The sequence below is a fragment of the Procambarus clarkii genome, chromosome 37 (assembly GCF_040958095.1).
Source record: "Procambarus clarkii isolate CNS0578487 chromosome 37, FALCON_Pclarkii_2.0, whole genome shotgun sequence".
NCBI lineage: Eukaryota > Metazoa > Arthropoda > Malacostraca > Decapoda > Cambaridae > Procambarus > Procambarus clarkii.
Window position 1 is genome coordinate 11,520,486 of NC_091186.1, and position 10,784 is coordinate 11,531,269.

The 10,784-nt window shown below is 49.6% G+C and overlaps 1 non-coding gene across 1 annotated transcript in view; it reads left to right on the plus strand.

The window, feature by feature from the left end:
• Nucleotides 1-10,784, plus strand: part of LOC123765983 (uncharacterized) — a 68,166-nt gene that overhangs the window by 48,353 nt on the left and 9,029 nt on the right. The window lies entirely within an intron of this gene.

Below are 10,784 nucleotides of genomic sequence, written 5' to 3' on the forward strand. Positions count from 1 at the left end.
ACCTCCATGGAAGTGATCATTTCCCCATCCTTGTTTCCTTTTTCTCTTTTCGCCCTTCCCTCTCTTTCCCTAGGTGGCAGTTTGCTAAGGCGGACTGGACCCTGTTTTCCCTCAGTGCTACTCTCTCTGACCTCTCCGTTCTGCCCCTCTCTCGCGCTCTCCTCCTTTTTCATGACACTGTCTTCGACGCTGCCCTCCGCTCTATTCCTCGCTCTTCCTCTCGGGGTCCACGGAAGTGCGTTCCCTGGTGGAATGCGGACTGTGCTCGGGCTGTCCGCTGTAAGCGTGCAGCCTGGAAGAAGCACCGCCGTAGGCAGACGACCGATTCTTTTCTTTTCTTTCGGAAAGCGAGTGCGGTGGCCCGTAGGGCCATCCGTACGGCTAAACGTGAATGTTGGGCATCTTATGTCTCGACAATTACGTCCGAAACCCCTCTGGCCCAGATCTGGAAGCGTATCCGCAAGATAGCGGGCAAGTTCGTTCCCGATGTTTCACCGGTCCTTCACCTCCATGATACTCTTGTGGCGGACCCGTTGCAGGTCGCTTCCGAACTGGGTTCCCACTTTTCTTCTGTTAGCTCTGGTCTTCATCTTCCCCAATCTTTCCTTCTTCGTAAACCTGTCCTTGAGTCTCGTCCTTTAGATTTCTGCACTCATCTTCAGCTTCCCTATAATGATCCCTTCTCTCTCTCTGAACTTCGTTCTGCCCTGGCCCTCTGCGGTTCTACGGCGGCGGGCTCCGATGGTATTCATTATGAGATGCTTCGCCATCTCCCTCCGAGCACGTCTCAGTATTTACTGAGTCTGTATAATCGGATCTGGGAGTCGTCGTCAGTCCCTGAGGACTGGCTCGATGCCGTTGTCCTCCCTGTTCGCAAACCAGGGTCTCTGGGTACTTCCCCTAAGGACTTTCGCCCTATTGCTCTCACAAGTTGTGTCTGCAAACTCTTTGAACGTATGGTTAACGTTCGTCTGATGTGGTTCCTGGAACACCATCACCTCCTCTCCCCTTCTCAATTTGGTTTCCGCAAGTGCCGCAGCACGACAGATGTCCTGGTGAACTTGGAGGTCTATATACGTACTGCTTTTGCTGCGAAGACCTCCGTTGTTGCCGTCCTTTTTGACCTAGAAAAGGCTTACGACACCACTTGGCGTTATCATATCCTATCTCAACTTCATTCTTTTGGCCTTCGTGGTCATCTCCCTCTCTTTCTCCGCAGCTTCCTCTCTCGTCGTTCCTTTCGGGTGCGCCTTGGTACCGCTCTCTCTCCCTCTTTTCAGCAATACGAAGGTGTGCCCCAGGGTAGTGTTCTGAGCACTACTCTTTTTCTGGTTGCCCTCAATGGTCTTCTTTCCTCTCTTCCTTCTGGTGTCTTCTCCGCTCTCTATGTCGATGATCTTACCCTTTGTTGTCAGGGTGATGATTCGCCTCTCCTTCAACGCCGGCTTCAACTTGCGATTGATGCCGTGTCGTCTTGGGCCACAGGTCATGGCTTCAAGTTCTCTACTTCTAAGACTTGTGCCATGACTTTTACGCGGAAACGGGTTGTTCTTCGTCCCTCTTTGTCACTTTATGGTCATCCCCTTGAATACAAAGATTCCGCGAAGCTTTTGGGGTTATTCCTTGACACTCGTTTGTCTTGGTCTCCCCATATCTCTTACCTCCGTGTTGAGTGCTCTAAGTCCCTTACCCTCCTTCGGGTCTTGTCCCATACTTCTTGGGGGGCAGATAGGCGCACTCTCCTTGCTTTACATTCCTCTCTCGTCCTGTCTAAGCTCGATTATGGTTGCCCTGCTTACTCGTCTGCTTCTCCTTCTACTCTTCGCCGTCTTGATGCTTTGCACCATACTGGGTTGCGCCTCAGTTCTGGTGCCTTTCGTTCGACTCCCGTCCTTAGCTTGTATGTTGACACTGGCTTCCTGTCTCTCCAGGACCGCCGTGATCGCTACTGTCTTCGCTATCTTGCGCGGTCCTTGCAACATCCTTCCTCTCGTCTCTGTCGTGCTTTAACTTTTACCCCTCCTGCGGTTCCTGTTCCTCTTCACCACCTCCCTCTTTCTGTCCGGTTATCTCGCCTGCAGGATTCTCTTTCCGTTCGTATTTCTGATGTTTCTCCTCGTGTTGTTCCTTCTTTGCCCCCGTGGAGGGTCCCTCTTCCGCGGTTTTGTACATCCTTGACTCGTATCACTAAAGCTTTTACCCCTCCTACAGTTCTAAAACGCCTTTTCCTCGAGCACTTTTCTTCTCACTCCCGCTCCGTTTCTGTCTTCACCGATGGGTCTAAGTCAGCGGACGGTGTTGGCTACTCTGTTGTTTTTCCTGATCGCACTTATATGTGTCGCTTGCCTCCGGAGACTAGCATCTTTACAGCGGAACTTTATGCTATTCTCTATGCTCTTCGTCTCCTGCTTTCTCGTTGTCAGTCTTCCTTTGTGGTTGTTGTTGACTCTCGTAGTGCCCTCATGGCTCTCGGGTGCTTTAATCCAGTTCATCCGGTAGTTGTCGAGATCCAGCATTGGCTGTTTCTCGTTCACAGTAAATTTAAGTCGGTTGAGTTTTGTTGGGTTCCCAGCCATATTGGCGTGTCTTTAAATGAGCGTGCGGATGCTGCCGCTAAGGAAGCTGTCCGCTCTTGTCCCATCTCTCGTAAAGGCATTCCGTATTCCGACTTTTACCCGGTTATCCATTCCTCAGTCCTTACCCGTTGGCAGGCTTCTTGGTTGTCTGTTACTGGTAACAAGCTACGTACTCTTAAATGTTGTGTTTCCTCGTGGCCGTCCTCCTTCCACCGTAACCGGCGGTGGGAAACAGCTCTAGCGAGGTTGCGTATTGGCCATACTCGCTTAACCCATGGTCACTTGATGGAGCGCCGCCCTGCTCCTTATTGTCCTAGTTGCATTGTCCCTCTTACGGTCGTGCATGTCCTTCTTGAATGTCCTGACTTCCAGGACGAGCGTGTGTCTTGCTTTCCGACCGCCCCTCGCGGTCACCTGTCCCTCGATAGAATTCTTGGTGACTCGGATACTTTTGATATCGTTCGCCTTATGCGTTTTTGTTCTCGTATTGGCATCCTTGGTGATATTTAGCGCCCTCTGATTATTTTGCGTATTTGATGGTGCTACATAGCCTTCCCGGTTTGGTGCCTTCTTTTGATAATTACTTACTTACTTACTCAGCCTTGCTATACAGGTACAGATAATTTTAAGTGGAATAATTACAGCAAACCATCAAAAATGTTTACAGAAGCATTGCAAGAACTTTTGACACAAAAGCACACAAATATAATACACAATAATAATACACAACAATGAAAGGATTACTAGGTACATTAGGACAACATTCCAGGGTTACACATTGGTTCACTGAAGCAAAATATGAGGATCATTTCGAGGAATAATGCAGCAGGATAATTACTCGATACAACAACCATGATATCAGAAGATACTGTTAATCACAACTACCTCTTACTTAAACTCCAGCATTATGGAATCCGAGGCCTTGCCATGGACTATATCCGATCCCAACTTAGTGACATACAGCAATGATACAACCTCTTCCACTCTACCAATAACATTTGGAGTGCCACAGGGCAGCATCTTGGAACCTCTTCTATTTCTTATATATATCAATGATCTGCCTAATGTTTCTAATATTCTTAAACCTATATTGTTTGCTGATGATACTATCCTTATCTATTCAGACCCCAACCCCACATACACTAAATGTTTTGAATAATGAATTAAAAAAAGTCCACTTAACAAGAGACTCAACTTCAGCACCCACATTCAACACATAACTAAGTCTCTAAAACAGTTGGTATACTCTCCAAAATCAAATTATGTTTCTAACTCTGCTCTCCTCTCACTATATTATGCATTAATCTTTCGCTATCTTACTTATGGTATCTGTGCGTGGGGGGTCAACCACTGCAAACCACCTCAAGCCTATAATTACCTAGCAAAAACCCCCTCCCCGCTCAGCTCGTTGTCGCCGTGTGGGGGCTTAGTGGGCGGCTGCCGGAGTGTGATGCTCCTTGGGACAGTCCTCTGTCCTTTTCTAGCCTTGTGCTCCTGCTGCCGTCCTCTCCAATTCTGCTGGGCATCTTTTCCTTTTCCTTCTGTTTCGTTTTTCTCCCCCCTCTTCTCCTATCTGCTTGCCGTTTCCTGCCGACCTTTTGCTCGTTCTGGTTCTTCCCTTGGACTTCTTCTATTTTGACGCCCGGGTGCTTGAGGAGGCATACTCATGCACCCGTAGAACTGCAGTACCCGACGTCGAGAGCGAGGGGAACCTTTTATTGTCAATCCCCACTTCGTCACTGAACCCGATCTCGACGGACTGTCGGTTTCTTAAGGTGGCGTTTGTGGGGCGTATATTCGTGACGCACCCCTAGGAGGCCCCGACAAGATCGGCGATAGCTTCTTGTTGGGTGTCCTGCCTCTAATTGTGGCTCCATGGTGGGTGTGGGGGCACATTCGTGAGTGAATTCTTCTTTCGTCGAGATGATTACCCCTGCTTCGGCTTCTTCTGGTTTACCTTCTCAGGCTCGTGGGGTGGGCGACCAAGCCCCCGAGTCGGTCCGTATTGGAAGACCGGGCTCTGTAGCCTCCGCTGCATTGGGCCCCGACCTTGCTCCTCCTTTGGCCTCTCTGACTCCTTCCTCTGGCTCCCCTCCCTCCCTCTGTGGTTGGGTCGAGCCCCAAGCCCCCAGTGGTGACTACCTCGTCCCCTGGCGCGGCTCCTTCTCTAGTTGTAACTACTGCGCCTTTTAACCCCCCTCTCTCTGGGGGTTCTCACCGCCGTCCTCGTCACGGCCGCCCTCGCTCGATTCCTTCCAGTTCTGCTACCTATCAAGCCTTGTTTGGTCCCGCTTCATGGGCCAAATATTTTGATCTCCTCCCTCTTGATTCTGCGCCTCCTGACGATTTCTCCCTCCATCGACATCTCATTGATTCCGTGGATGCCTCCATTACTTTCAACCCCACTCGTCTCGGTACACGTGTCGTTGCTGCTCCTTCTCAGGATGCTGCTTCCCGCTTGGCTGCCTTATCCTGCCTTGGCGAGACCCCCGTTCGGGTCTCGAAGAACGCTCAGTTGAATGCCAGTGTTGGCACTATTTTGCTCCCGCCCCATGTTGCGACCGGTGTTCGGGACCTGCGCGACTGCCACGACGATATTCGACATATCCTCGCTGCCCAGGGCCATTCTATTCTCCAGGTGGACACGTTTACTCGTCCCCCTCGTGGTAGTCGCCGTCAACCCCTCCGGGTTGTGAAGATTACCTTTGATGGTTGGACCCTTCCACCCTCTGTCATTCTTGCTGGTGCCAGGTGCTCTGTCCAGGAGTACATTCCTTCTCCTCGGCTCTGCAACAAGTGCTGGAGGTTTGGGCATGGTGCCCTCCGCTGCTCCGGGACACTCTCTCTGTCCTTTGTGTGGTGGCGAAGGTCACTCTAAGTCGGAGTGCACTTCTCTCCAGGCTCGTTGCCTCAACTGCGGTGAGGCCCATCCTACCTTCTCCCGTGCGTGTGTCCATTACAAGCTTGAGGCAGCCGTCCTCAACTTGAAGCACCGGGAGCGTTTATCTTTTCCTGAGGCGAGGCGCCAGGTTCGCCGGCTCCCGCCTTATGCTAATATCTCTTATGCTCGCGTGTTGCGCTCTTCCTCTCCTCGTCCTTCCCGCCTTCCTCAGACTCACAACCGTTTCCGGGCCTTGGACCCTGATGCGCCCACTGCCCCCTCCTCTGTCCCTTTGGGTTCTCTCCCGAAGGATCCTCCTCCTGGTCCTCTGTCTGGGGTTCCCCTTCCTTCTACCCGGTCTGTCGTGTCTTCTGTGTCTTCTTCCTCGTCCCCCTCCGATCCTCCTTCCCATCCTCTTCCTCCATCTATCGGCTCTCCCCACCGCCTGTCGGTGCGGGCGGATGTCCATCGCTCTCCTAACGGCCGTCGTGTGTGCTCTCGTTCGGCTTCTCCTGTTGAGACAGTGGAATCCGTTGCCCGGTACGTGGTTGCTGGGACACCGGTCTCTTTAAGTCAGAAGCGTAAGCCTGGCTCCTCTCCTTCCTCTTCCCCGGCGGGTAAGAAGGCTTCGCTTTCTTCCTCAGCTCCTCCTCCTGGCTCTGTTGCTCCTTCCCCTCCCGTTTCGGTGCTTGCGCCCCCTGTTCCTGCTATGGAGGTTTCTTTGGCCCCCTGCTTCCCTTTCGGTTGCTGCTCTTGCTGGGGTGCGCTCCCCTCTTTCTACTCCCCCTCCTCCTGCTGCTGTCCTTGACGGCTCCTCTCCGTTGTCTCCTCCTCCTTCCTCCTCCTCCTCCTCCTCCTCCTCCTCCTCCTCCTCCTCCTCCTCCTCCAGACCCTGCCCGCCCACCTCTGCTCTGTTCTCCCGTTTCCTTCCCTCCGTCTTTGCTCAGTTTATCCATGCCCCCTAACCCTGACTTTGCTGACCCTGATCCCGACCCTGATATTCTTTAACGTGCTCTGTTGCTCTTTCGCCTTTGTTTCTTCCTTGTTCTCTGTTTTTGTCCTTTCTCTTCTCATCGTTGTCCATTCTTCAATGGAACGTTCGAGGTTATTACGCCAATTTCCTCGAACTCCAACTTCTGGTTTCGCGGTTTTCGCCCCTTTGTGTCCGTCTCCAGGAGCCAATGCTTGGTGCTCGTCCTGGTCGTTTTCGTGGCTATTCCTTTCTCTCCCCCCCCCCCCCCAGCCATTGCTGGGGCTTCTAATTCTTCTGCTCTCTTGATTCGGGCTGATGTTCCCTTTGTTCCTTTACTTTTTCCTTCGCCTCTCCATTGTTCTGCTGCTCGTATCTTTGTGGGGAAATGGTACACAGTTTGTTCCATTTATCTCCCCCCGAGTGTCCCGCTCTCTCTTCCTGATTTGAAACACCTCCTAGACTCCTTGCCGGAGCCTGTGCTCCTGCTGGGTGACTTCAATTGTCGTCATTCTCTTTGGGGTGACGTTCTGACGAATACCCGGGGTCGCCTCCTTGAGCCGTTTCTCCTCTCTTCTTCCCTGTCTCTTCTGAATTCTGGTGAGCCCACTCATTTGGACTCTCGAACTCGCACCCTTTCTTGTCTTGATCTTTCTCTCTGCTCTTCTCTTTACTTAGATTTCACGTGGCAGGTTCTTGATGACCTCCATGGAAGTGATCATTTCCCCATCCTTGTTTCCTTTTTCTCTTTTCGCCCTTCCCTCTCTTTCCCTAGGTGGCAGTTTGCTAAGGCGGACTGGACCCTATTTTCCCTCAGTGCTACTCTCTCTGACCTCTCCCTTCTGCCCCTCTCTCGCGCTCTCCTCCTCTTTCATGACAGTCTTCGACGCTGCCCTCCGCTCTATCCCTCGCTCTTCCTCTCGGGGTCCACGGAAGTGCGTTCCCTGGTGGAATGCGGACTGTGCTCGGGCTGTCCGCTGTAAGCGTGCAGCCTGGAAGAAGCACCGCCGTAGGCGGACGACCGATTCTTTTCTTTTCTTTCGGAAAGCGAGTGCGGTGGCCCGTAGGGCCATCCGTACGGCTAAACGTGAATGTTGGGCATCTTGCGTCTCAACAATTACGTCCGAAACCCCTCTGGCCCAGATCTGGAAGCGTATCCGCAAGATAGCGGGTAAGTTCGTTCCCGATGTTTCACCGGTCCTTCACCTCCATGATACTCTTGTGGCGGACCCGTTGCAGGTCGCTTCCGAACTGGGTTCCCACTTTTCTTCTGTTAGCTCTGGTCTTCATCTTCCCCAATCTTTCCTTCTTCGTAAACCTGTCCTTGAGTCTCGTCCTTTAGATTTCTGCACTCATCTTCAGCTTCCCTATAATGATCCCTTCTCTCTCTCTGAACTTCGTTCTGCCCTGGCCCTCTGCGGTTCTACGGCGGCGGGCTCCGATGGTATTCATTATGAGATGCTTCGCCATCTCCCTCCGAGCACGTCTCAGTATTTACTGAGTCTGTATAATCGGATCTGGGAGTCGTCGTCAGTCCCTGAGGACTGGCTCGATGCCGTTGTCCTCCCTGTTCGCAAACCGGGGTCTCTGGGTACTTCCCCTAAGGACTTTCGCCCTATTGCTCTCACAAGTTGTCTGCAAACTCTTTGAACGTATGGTTAACGTTCGTCTGATGTGGTTCCTGGAACACCATCACCACCTCTCCCCTTCTCAATTTGGTTTCCGCAAGTGCCGCAGCACGACAGATGTCCTGGTGAACTTGGAGGTCTATATTCGTACTGCTTTTGCTGCGAAGACCTCCGTTGTTGCCGTCCTTTTGACCTAGAAAAGGCTTACGACACCACTTGGCGTTATCATATCCTATCTCAACTTCATTCTTTTGGCCTTCGTGGTCATCTCCACGAAGGTGGTCGGTTGAGTTTTGTTGGGTTCCCAGCCATATTGGTGTGTCTTTAAATGAGCGTGCGGATGCTGCTGCCAAGGAAGCTGTCTGCTCTTGTCCCATCTCTCGCAAGGGCATTCCGTATTCCGACTTTTACCCGGTTATCCATTCCTCAGTCCTTTCCCGTTGGCAGGCTTCTTGGTTGTCTGTTACTGGTAACAAGCTCCGTACTCTTAAATGTTGTTTCCTCGTGGCCGTCCTCCTTCCACCGTAACCGGCGGTGGGAAACAGCTCTGGCGAGGTTGCGTATTGGCCATACTCGCTTAACCCATGGTCACTTGATGGAGCGCCGCCCTGCTCCTTATTGTCCTAGTTGCATTGTCCCTCTTACGGTCGTGCATGTCCTTCTTGAATGTCCTGACTTCCAGGACGAGCGTGTGTCTTGCTTTCCGACCGCCCCTCGCGGTCACCTGTCCCTCGATAGAATTCTTGGTGACTCGGATACTTTTGATATCGTTCGCCTTATGCGTTTTTGTTCTCGTATTGGCATCCTTGGTGATATTTAGCGCCCTCTGATTATTTTGCGTACTTGGTGCTACATAGCCTTCCCGGTTTGGTGCCTTCTTTTGATAATTACTTACTTACCTAGCAAAAAATCTGCCATCACAATAATAACACACTCTGCTTTCAAACACTCGGCTCCCTTGTTTAAATCCCTTAACATGCTAATAAAACCCTCAGTTCTTGAGGCTGTGGTCTTGTTTGAAGGCATATTTGCCATGTTTACTGTGCCTGTTCAAGGAGGCAAGGTTCTGGCTTATGGTCCCTTATAGGCTAATAGAACCATGCAAATGACAACACCTAATAGTATGACACATTAGAAATAGTAACTTCAGCAAACCACTGGAGCTCGCCTAGAAATTGGTGTTTCATTACATTCAATGTTGGATTTTTTAACTGTGATTAATATATTTCTAAATTATTTTACAGGAACACTATGAACTGGGAAAGTTTCCAGTTCGAAAATTTTTTTTGAACAGACAGATTAAACTATGAAATGAAAAACATAATTCAGGAAGTACAATATGGGAAACATACTATAATTTTAGCCTATGGCCAGAGTGGTGCTGGAAAAAGCACCACTCTTGAACTACAAAAAGAATCGCTTCAAGGGCTGCTGAAAATGAAAGAAGAAACAACTAAGTTTTTCTTAAATACTGTACTGTATTAGCTAATCCTGATTTCACTTGTAGAGAGTATATTATAACAATTATATACAATGGGGCCTCGACTTACGATGCTAATCTGTTCCCAAAGATGGATCGTAACTCGAAATATTGTAAGTCGAAGTGATTTTTCCCATAAGAAATAAAGGGATTTGAATTAATCCGTTCCCCACCCTCCAAAATATTAACATACAAATACATTTTATACTGAATACAATGTTTTTTTCTAACTACAATATAGTTCCCAAGTTGATCTTACCTTTATGGAGGGCTCTTGAGGGCATATGGAAGATGGTGATGGGGGGGGGGGGGGAGGAGAGGTGTTACTGTTTGGAAGGGGAGTCCCCTTCCATTATCACATCAGGCAGTGATGTTTTCTCTGGTGTACTCTCTCTCTCCTACGTTTGCCTGAATACCACTAGGACCTGGTTGTGGTTCAGTGCTTGTTTGTCTCACTACAAATTTGTCAAGAGACATTTGTTTTTCCCTTCGTTTTAATATTTGTCTGTAATGATGCATCAGTGTCATTGAATAGGTTAAGGCAACAACCTACTGCAGCTTGATTTGGGAGAGTCGTTTCAGCAAAGGTTTTCAATTCTCCCCATGCTGCGCACATTTTCTTAATTATTGAGGAAGAGACATTCTGTACTCTTGTTTCTGCTCTATGGTCATCCTTACATGGGTTTTCATATGTTGAGCCTTACCACTGACTTTCCTGGGACTAATGGTGTGATATATAATAATTACTTGAATGTTCAAAATGCAAAAAATCACCACAAACGAGGAATTTCTTACAGGGGCAATCGTCACTAAGCGGGCAGCTGTAGTAAACTGAGGCAGGTCTGACCGCGTGACCGGGAACCACGCGCTCGGTCGACCCAAATGTGTACCAACAAATATCGGAAGTCGACAACACCATCGGATGTCGAGTCGCATTTTTCGATGAAATTTACATCATAACTCGAAATTATTGTAAGTAGGGGCAATCGTAAGTCGAGGTGCCACTGTACACTGGTACTGTACCTTCGTTTATGCATTTAATCCGTTCAAGGTTAATTTGTCTGGTAGAAAAGATCCCTCTGCAAATCAAGGTCCCCAGAATGTGGAATGACCTTCCCAATCATGTCAAATTTAATTGTGGTCTTCTGTTTATTCAGTTAAAATTACTAATACTGTTCTGTTTAAATTTCTGCTGTTCCACCCATCATATAATTATCATTTTTTTTCCCTTTTTCAATTCAATTTATGC